Source organism: Prunus persica, chromosome G1, assembly GCF_000346465.2.
Source record: "Prunus persica cultivar Lovell chromosome G1, Prunus_persica_NCBIv2, whole genome shotgun sequence".
In the NCBI taxonomy this organism is placed as follows: domain Eukaryota; kingdom Viridiplantae; phylum Streptophyta; class Magnoliopsida; order Rosales; family Rosaceae; genus Prunus; species Prunus persica.
The window spans coordinates 39,531,442-39,540,501 of NC_034009.1; positions in this window are offsets into that span (position 1 = coordinate 39,531,442).

Here is a 9,060-nt window from a genome sequence, read left to right on the forward strand (position 1 = left end):
GGTGTGGTCATCAATGAAGGTGAGGAAATATCTGTTCCCTCCAAGAGTGATGGTCTGCATTGGACCACAAATGTCTGAGTGAATCAGTTCTAGAGGTTGAGTGGCTCTCCAAGCTCCTTCCTTATCAAAAGAGCTTCTGTGATTCTTGCTTTCAGCACAACCTGAGCAGACCTTCTCATGTTCTTGTAAATTAGGCATTCCCTGAACCATATCTCTCTCTTGTAACAACTTCAAACTAATATAGTTTAGGTGCCCAAATCTTCTGTGCCACAGCCAGGATGTTTCTCCAACTGTTGCTCTGTTTGCCATAGGAGGATTAACATAGTCAAGATTTAAAGGAAAACATTTGTTTCCCTTCATTGGCACTCTTGCAATGCAATCTTCCAACTGCCTATCTCCATAGATATCAACTGCATTATCACCAAATACAAGCCAATGCCCATGTTCTATCATTTGACCTACACTTAGCAAATTTTCATCTAAACTTGGTACAATCATGATTTCTTTGATATATCTAGTCACACCCTTCATTTCTATAGCCAAAGTCCCTTTGCCTATTAACTGCACTAGATCACCAGTCCCCATTTTGACTTTACTCTTCATACTTTTATCAACATTTACAAGTAATGACTCATGGGAAGTCATGTGATTGCTGCATGCACTATCAACATACCACATATTCACATTCTTTCCAATTGTTGCAGCATGACATGCATAGAACATAATGGCAGGTTCAGTTACCTGATTTGCAATGTTAGCAAGTTTCCCTGCCTTGTTTGCTTGGTCACAGTCCTTAACAAAATGACCAAATCGATTGCAGCCATGACACTTTGGTTTTCCTTTAAACCAACACTCACCATAGTGTAACTTCTCACAATGTTTGCATTTTCCAGATTTGTCTCCTTGACTTGGTTTTCCCCCTTGATTGGCACTGTTTTGGGGTTTAGAATCCCATTTCTTATCCTTGGACTTCCAATTCTTCTTTGATTTATTAGAGCCAGAACTAGAACTTGATTGAGATCCTTTTGAGTTTATGCTCATGCTGCTGAAAGCTTTCTCAGTGGTGCTTTCTGCATGTCTGTCAAGGCGCTGAGCAAAACCTCTTAATGCTGCAATTACCTCCTGCACTTCAATGGTTTCAATGTCTCTAGTTTGCTCAATCACATAGCAGACTGGATCAAATTCCTTGGTTAAGCTTATTAGCAGTTTTTGAACTATCCTCCCTTTGGTCAGATCTTCCCCATATCCCTTCATCTGATTTACAAGCTCAAGTAACCGAGTGATGTATCCAGACAAGATCTCATCATCCTTCATCCTGGTGTACTCAAAATCTCGACGCAGACCCTGCAACATGATGGATCTGACTTGCTTATCACCATGAAACTCCTGATGCAAGATATCCCAAACACCTTTTGAGGTTTCTTCATTTGAGATTCTGGGAAAGATGTCATCTGAAACAGCACCTTGGATAATACCAAGAGCCTTAGCATCTTTCATCAACAAGGACACCATCTCTGAATCTGATGACCCTTCTTTATCAGCTTTTGAATCTGGAACTTGAAGGCCTTTCTCAACCAAATTCCAGATTCCATGAGATTTGAAAATTGTTCTCATTCGAATCTTCCAAAACTCATAGTTCTCCCCATTGAATATTGGAGCTCTAAGATCACTCCCTCCTGACCCAGCCATCTGAGACCAGACTCAATGAGTTGAGAGTAGGAAATTTCCCGTTGGATTTCCAGACTCAGCTCCCACAGCTTCAACGCCCTCTATCCAGATCCAACCTGCGCACCTGATACCATGTTGAATATTTGGATTGCAAAGGGAGCAAGAAATGTACTGAGAGAGAGAGAGAGAGAGAGAGAGAGAGAGAGAGAGCAGTGAGCCTTAGATTGTTCTAACAGTTTTCTTACTCTGCATGAACATAGCAGCAGAGCTTATATTCCTTCATGACTGTTACATGTTCTCTCTTACATCAGTAGATTCAAATCTAACGGTTTGTAATAGTAAGCCAATGTGAGTATGACACATGGCAATACACAGCTGTCCTAACAGCTGGGAATTCAAAACAGACTCTAGCATTGCACCTGGCATATAAGCACAAGGCACTCAGCTAACACAAAGATTAAAAACAGATTGAATATAAACTGACATAGAACTTACTAACTAATCTGAAATTAGCTAGACAGTTCACATTTTAACATTCTTATGGTCGGCAGGGACAAGAATTCCAGGGCTGCTCAACTTGAATACACCTGATGAACCAGTGAGGGGTGTGTTTCTTTTAGTCTGCACTATATATGCAGGGTCTGACTCTAATTAGAAGATAATTGTATTAATTTGGTAAAGCTTTGTCTGTAACTGTCTCGCACCTTAAAAAAATTTCACAATTAGCAGCATTGGCAATACTTGATTAGAAAGCAGAAACCCTACAGTATATAGTTAAGTTGAGTAGCTGGGAAGACAATTAGTAAGCTTTCAATACTAAAGTTGAATATTGGGGAGACAAATTACTAGAGCTTCAAGTTCAGATAAATAGGATGAATTTCTCTTAAGGGATCCCCTTTCACTGTAGCTTGGAGTAGAATTCATTTTGACACAATATCAATTATCAATGTAAACACGTTACTGATGCACTATTGACAATATCGATGCACGTCATATCATATTTGTGGGAGTAAATTTCCTCACGAGAATATTTGGTTCAAAAGATTCCCCTTTTTTTTTTTTTTGCCGCCTCTTTCTCCTTGCAAAATAGAACAAATAAGAGGACCACACCCGGGGGGTGTTGGCCAAAGGCCCTCCGATGCTAAATTAGTTCAAGTATTTGTAAGAAAAATACTAGCTAACTAGGGTACAGAGGTGTATTTAAGGTGTAAACCGGGCAGCCGAAGTCTTATGTAAAAGAGAGAGAGAAAGGAGGTGGCTAGCGTTTGAGAGGAATTTTCTGCAGAGTTTTTAGTAGAGATTTCAGACGTACCTCAACCATTGTGTGTGGCCATCTTTTTATAGTGGTCTTGGAGGCTAGGGTTTCAGAGGAATAATTCCGTAGATGGAAAGGAATTATTCCTCCCCTATTTGGAATTGATTTGATTAATTAGGGATTTGATTTATTAGGGTAAATCAAATCCCTAATTGTGGTAGGTATCAAATCAAATCCTTTTTTAATTAGGTAACTCCTCATTTAATTGGGAATTGTGGTAGGAATCAAATCAATTCTCAACCTAATTAGGTAACGTTCAATTTAATTGGGTAATTCCCAATTAAATTGAGTAACTCCCAATTAGGTTGATTAATTCCCAATTAGATCAAATAATCCCCTAATTGAAGGAATTATTTGACCTAGGGTCTGATTTAATTCGATTCCCACAAATGCCCCCCAGCTTCTGCATGGTGCATGGTGGCACGTAGGAGATGTAAATTATCTGTTGGGCTGTCCAGCTGTAACTGGGCTTCCTTCGTGGACCTGGGCTCCCGAGTAGAGGAGGTGTTTGACTTGCCAATTTTATGAACACCCAATTGGAAAGGGTTTGAGATTCCTTGTAGGTCAAGGAATTTTGCTCCTTATAAATGTAGGGCTCCTCCAAATTATTCTCGACATCAGAAATCTACTCCTCCAAATTTGTTAGTGAGAGAGAGAAGACTTTGGAGAATTTTTCAGCGTGCTTGAGACTTCATCTTTGCAGCCCATCCAAGGTAATTTGATAGGAAGAATTTTATTTTGAGTTGCTATGACTTTTGGCAGCAAGCTGTGAGACTAAGGGCATGTCTTGAGGTGCGCGCTAGGGCTTTAGGCATGGCAAGAGACTCGGAAAGGCTAGCAGGTTCGTTTCCACCTACGCTGGGCTCAAGGAGAAGGCAACAGGGCTTCAGGCCTTGTGGATGAAGTGGGCTTTCGCTGGGAGCAAGAGGCCTGGAGCTGAGGCAAGGAGACAATGGGCCTGGTACGAGGTGTGGGCTGAGCATGCCAGCTTTGGAGCAAGGGGGCCAGGACGACTGCTGGGCAGGAGGTGCGCTGGGCTGCATGCGCGAGCTGCGCCGAGTGCTGGCTGGAGGAGCGAGCTGGGCTGCGCGCTAGGCCATTCATGCTGGGCTACTTCCGTTTTTTTTTTGTTTTTTTTTAAATTTTATTTGCTGTTGCTGCTTTTTTTTTTGTTTTTTTGTTTTTTTTTTGTTTGGTATTCTAACTCGTAATTTTTTTTTTCTTCTTACAGCTACTTGTTGATCAACCATGTCTTCCGGAGATGGTAGCAAGGCTCCAAGCTCTTAGGTCCTTTTGTATTTATGGGGAGGCTCCATAGTGCATGGCAAGAAGTTTGTGGTCAACTTGCATCGCGTCACGACTTATGCTCAGTTCCAGAAGTGGCGGGCCACTTATGCGTCTGCCATTCCAGATGACGTGCTGGTCAAGCTATTGAAATCTCAAACTGATAACGAGCCTTTGGTGGACGTGAGTGATCATGATGCTAGGATCATTACCTTCCGTCCTTTTTACTTCTCTTTAGGCTTCAAATTCCCGTTGTCAAAGCTCTTCAAGAAGGTGTTCTGTGCCATGGGGTGTGCTCCGAGCCACTGTACTCATGTGCTTCAAGAATTTGAGTCGTTTCTTCATGTTGGAGCTGACGATGCGAGAGTTCTTTTATTTTTTTCGAAGTGAGGCACTTTGAGCGGTACGCCCAAGTTCGTATCTACAAGGCCAAGCTGTTCCACGGTCTCAGTCAAGGAGATCACGCTTGACATGAAGATGTGTTGGAGGTCAGCAGACGGTGGGAGGGTGACGTCGGTGACGGCCCACCTGTTCCCATCACCTATTGTGATGGTATGTCTCTTTACGATTTTTGATATGCTCCTTTTATTTGAATTTCTTGAAGTGTGGCAGACTAACTTCTATCTTCTGCTCGTAGTGAGTGACATTAGCAAGCAATTGGAGCTCCGACCAGACATGGCTAAGGTCCGTCGTGCTTTGAACATCCCTCTAAGGTTTCACGAGTGGCGCTGGCTGTTGAGTGAGTACCGGGAGGAAGACGGTGGTTTTCTCCTTGCCGAGGATGTCGAAAGGTGGAAGCAGAACGATCCTGACCCTGATGATCTGCTTGGCAGACAGGAAGAATGTTCTGCTTAATCGCTCTTAAAGAGAAAGGCTGCTGCCAAATCTTTGAGATGTGAAGCTACTTCTTCGCATGCAAAGGATGGGTCTCCATCGAGGAAGAAACCAAGGCTCCCTTCTGCTGAGAAGACTCAAGTGGGGTCTGCTCCCTCATCATCTGCCAGGGTTAAGCATCTCGTGGGTGCAGATAGCAAGAAGGTTGGTGGTATGCATGGTACTCGGGGTGTTCTGCCCAAGCTTCCTGCTGACACGCTCGAAAACCATGATATACTTCGTGAAGTGGCTCGTGCCCAACCTAGTTCTGCCAAGCGTCAAAGAGATGTAGACATTCCTCCTAGAAGTTCGAGTTGTCTGCATCGGTCAAAAGATGGAGACCGAAGCGGGAGGTCTGCTTATGATCCAGCATTATTGACTCATTTGGAGATGAGGTTGGCGAAGGCTAAGAAGGTGAAAGAGTCATCTGCCCGGGTTAAGGGTTCTTCCTCGGCGTTGGTAGTTGGTCCCAAGATGAACAAGTCTAGCTCTGTAGGGGATGCATGCGTATCTGATCTGCTCAAGATGAACTTCCTATCAAACCCGTCCTCTTGTGTTGAGTTGGTTGATCACATCCCTCAAGCGGGCGATCTAGGCACTTTCTCGTGCCTTTCCTTAGAAAAATGAAGGAAAATGACATTCCATCTGATTCAAAAAGGACTGGTTTTTGCTACTGAGACTATTTGGAACTCATCTGCTATTGCCCCTCTTCTGTCCAACTCAGCGAGTTGGAGAAGAAGAATGCTGATTGGCTAGACAGCTTTCCGCCGAGCAGGCCCGTTACGAGAAGAAGATGTCTGATTTGAGGGCGATGATATCTGAGCTGAAAAGCTCCCTTACCGAGAAGGATTTCGAGCTCAACTCTTCTGCTGCTGATTTGGCTAGTCGAAAAGATACCTTCTTTCGTCTTGAGCATAAGAATGCTGACATCTTCCTTAGCTATAACAAACTCCTGGCTAGATTTCATGCCTACCATAAGTCTGCTAAAGAATCCAAGACAGATGGAGCTGCTGAAGGCGTAGCCGGTCAGGTGGATGCCGAAGAGGCTGCAGCTTAAAAGTCTTCTGCTGGCGTCTCAGAGTAGATGAAGACTCTTTTTTGTTTCTTTTCAGCTTTTGTAGTTTGCTTTATTGTTTAGAATAACTGGTCTTATTTGACCATCTTCTTTTTGTTGAACTTGGCTGGTTGGTCTGTTTGTTAGGGAAATTTCAGTTACATTTTCCAACTTCAATTTGCATATTTGACTTGTGAACTGCTTAAGTAACCAGCCTGTGTTTTGATTGCACATCCCCCTTTAGAGATTTGTGAGTACCAGGGTCCCCCTTGGAGGACTCCGGCCATGCACAGTATATCTCGTAGGATGGTTCCCCTTAGGAAGTTGGCGAGTACCAGGGTCCTCTTTGAGAGACTCCGGGTGTGTTCTGCACATCCCGTATGATGCCTTAATCGTCGCCTTGCTTCTCCCGTAGGACGCTGCTTATAGGCAACTATATGACTATCCTGCCTTTCTTAGGAAACGGATAGGAACCTGGATATTTCCCGCATGAAGCATGGAGACCTCCTTTTAAGAAATTTTTGGTGCACCATGCTTCTCCCTTAGGACGCTTTTTTCGCAGGCTGGGTCTCCAAATGGACGCTTTTAGTCGTTGCCCTGCGTCTCCCTTAGGACGCTCCTTATGGGCAACTGTGTGACTATCCTGCCTCCCTTAGGAAATGGATAAGACTTGAATATTTCCCGCAGTAAGCATGGCGACCCCCTTTTAAGAAACTCCTGGCGTACCCTGCATCTCCCTTAGGATGCTTTTTAAGAGGGCTGCTTCTCCAAACGGACGCTTTTAGTCGTTGCCTATGTCTCCCCTAGGATGCTCCTTATGGGCAACTGTGTGACTATCCTGCCTCCCTTAGGAAACAGATAGGAAACTAGATATCTCCCTTAGGAAATTCCTAGCGCACCTTGCGTCTCCCGAAGGACGCTTTTTTAGCTGGCTACGTCCCGAAACGGACACTTTTAGTCGTCGCCCTGCGTCTCCCTTAGAATGCGCCTTATAGGCAACTGTGTGACTATCCTGCCTCCCTTAGGAAACGGATAGGAACCTGGATATCTCTCTTAGGAAATTCCTGGGGCACCTTGCGTCTCCCGAAGGACGCTGCTTATGGGAAAATATTGTGTTTCGTGGGCAGATGAGACATTTTGGAATGAGAAACTGAACTTATATTGATATTCATAAGATTACAGTCCTTTATTTGAAAATGGAAATAACTTGGTTCAAAAACTTAGAACTTCTAGCAGCTACGAGGAAGCACTATGGATAATACTTTCGGAGATGGTGAGCATTCCATTGTCGTGGTATTTCCTTCCTATCCATGGTGTCCAGTGTGTTGCTTCCTCTGCCCCGGACCTGCTGATCACATAAACGCCCTCCCAGTTAGGATTCACTTTTTTTGACCCGTGTCTTGGTGCAGTAATGAAAGCCTTAGCACGAGGTCGCCTGGTTGAAACTGTTTGACCTTAGCTCTTTTGTCGTAGTAAGACTTCAACTGCTAGTGATAGGAGGCGACCCGAATAATGGTCTTCTCACGCCTGCCCTCAAGTAAGTTGAGGTTGAGCCTCATCTGCTCGGAGTTCTGATCAACACTGCCTACCTTAAGACTTATAGAGAGGACAGTGATGTGAGGTGGTATGATCACTTCTGTTCCATAGGCGAGAGAGAATGGGGTTTCACCAGTCGATCTTCGCTTGGTGGTGTGATAAACCCATGGTACTCTGGGGAGTTCATCCACTCATTTCCCTTCAGCGCCTTCCAGCCTTTTCTTTAAGCAGTCCAATATGACTTTGTTGGATGCCTTGGCTTGTCCATTTCCTTGTGGATACCTCGGGGTGGACAAGTGTTGTTTGATCTTGTATTTCACAAAAAAAGCGGTGATCTGCTTGCCAATGAACTGTGAGCCATTGTCGGTAACCAACGACTGTGGGCAGCCAAACCGGCATATGATGTTTCTCCAGATGAATCACTCCACATCGGCTTCTTTAGTAAATGATAGAGCTTCGGCCTCGATTCATTTAGTAAAGTAGTCGGTGGGGACGATCATCATTTCTTTCTTGGCGGGCGCTAGTGGCAAGGGATCCACTAGGTCGATGGCCCATTGCATGAACAGCCATGGACTGTTTTGCGGATGATAGACTTCGGCAGGCAAGTTAGGGATCGGCTTGTATTGCTGACAGCGTCACATTTCTTGGCACATTCAGCACAGTCGTGACGTATGGTAGGCCAGAAGTAGCCTATGTTTAGAACTTTCTGGGCGAGTGACCTGCCCCAGAATGGTTGCCATACTCGTCGTCGTGAATTTTACAGATAATCTCAAGTGTTTGATGGTACTTTATGCAGGTGAGATGAAGGCCGGAGTATGATCTGTGGATGAGCTTGTTGCCGTGCATGTAGTATCTCTCGGCCTTTTGCTGGACTTTTCTAGCTTCGGACTTGTCCGTTGGCAGGTTTCCATTCGTGAAATAGTCGATGATGAGGTCTTGCTAGCTGGGGTCCTCGTCAATCTGCATGGTATTAATCGGCTCTATTTCTTCAATGCTTGGTCGGTCAAGGTGTTCGACCTAGATGGAGTGTTTGAACTGGGTATCCAGCGTTGAACCTTGGCTTGCCAGTGCGTCTGCATGCGCGTTCTTTGCCCGGGACACTTGTTGGATAGTGAAGGTAGGAAATGCCTTCAACAGCTCTTGGACTCTATCAAGGTATAAGATCATCCTTGGGTGCTTTGCCATATATTCACCTGAGGCTTGATTCGTGATCAACTGTGAGTTTGAGTAGATGGCTAGCTTTTTGATTGCGAGCTCCTTTGCCAAGCGTAAGTCGGCGAGTAATGCCTCGTATTCTACCTCGTTGTTCGAGACCGAGAAGCCAAGCGTA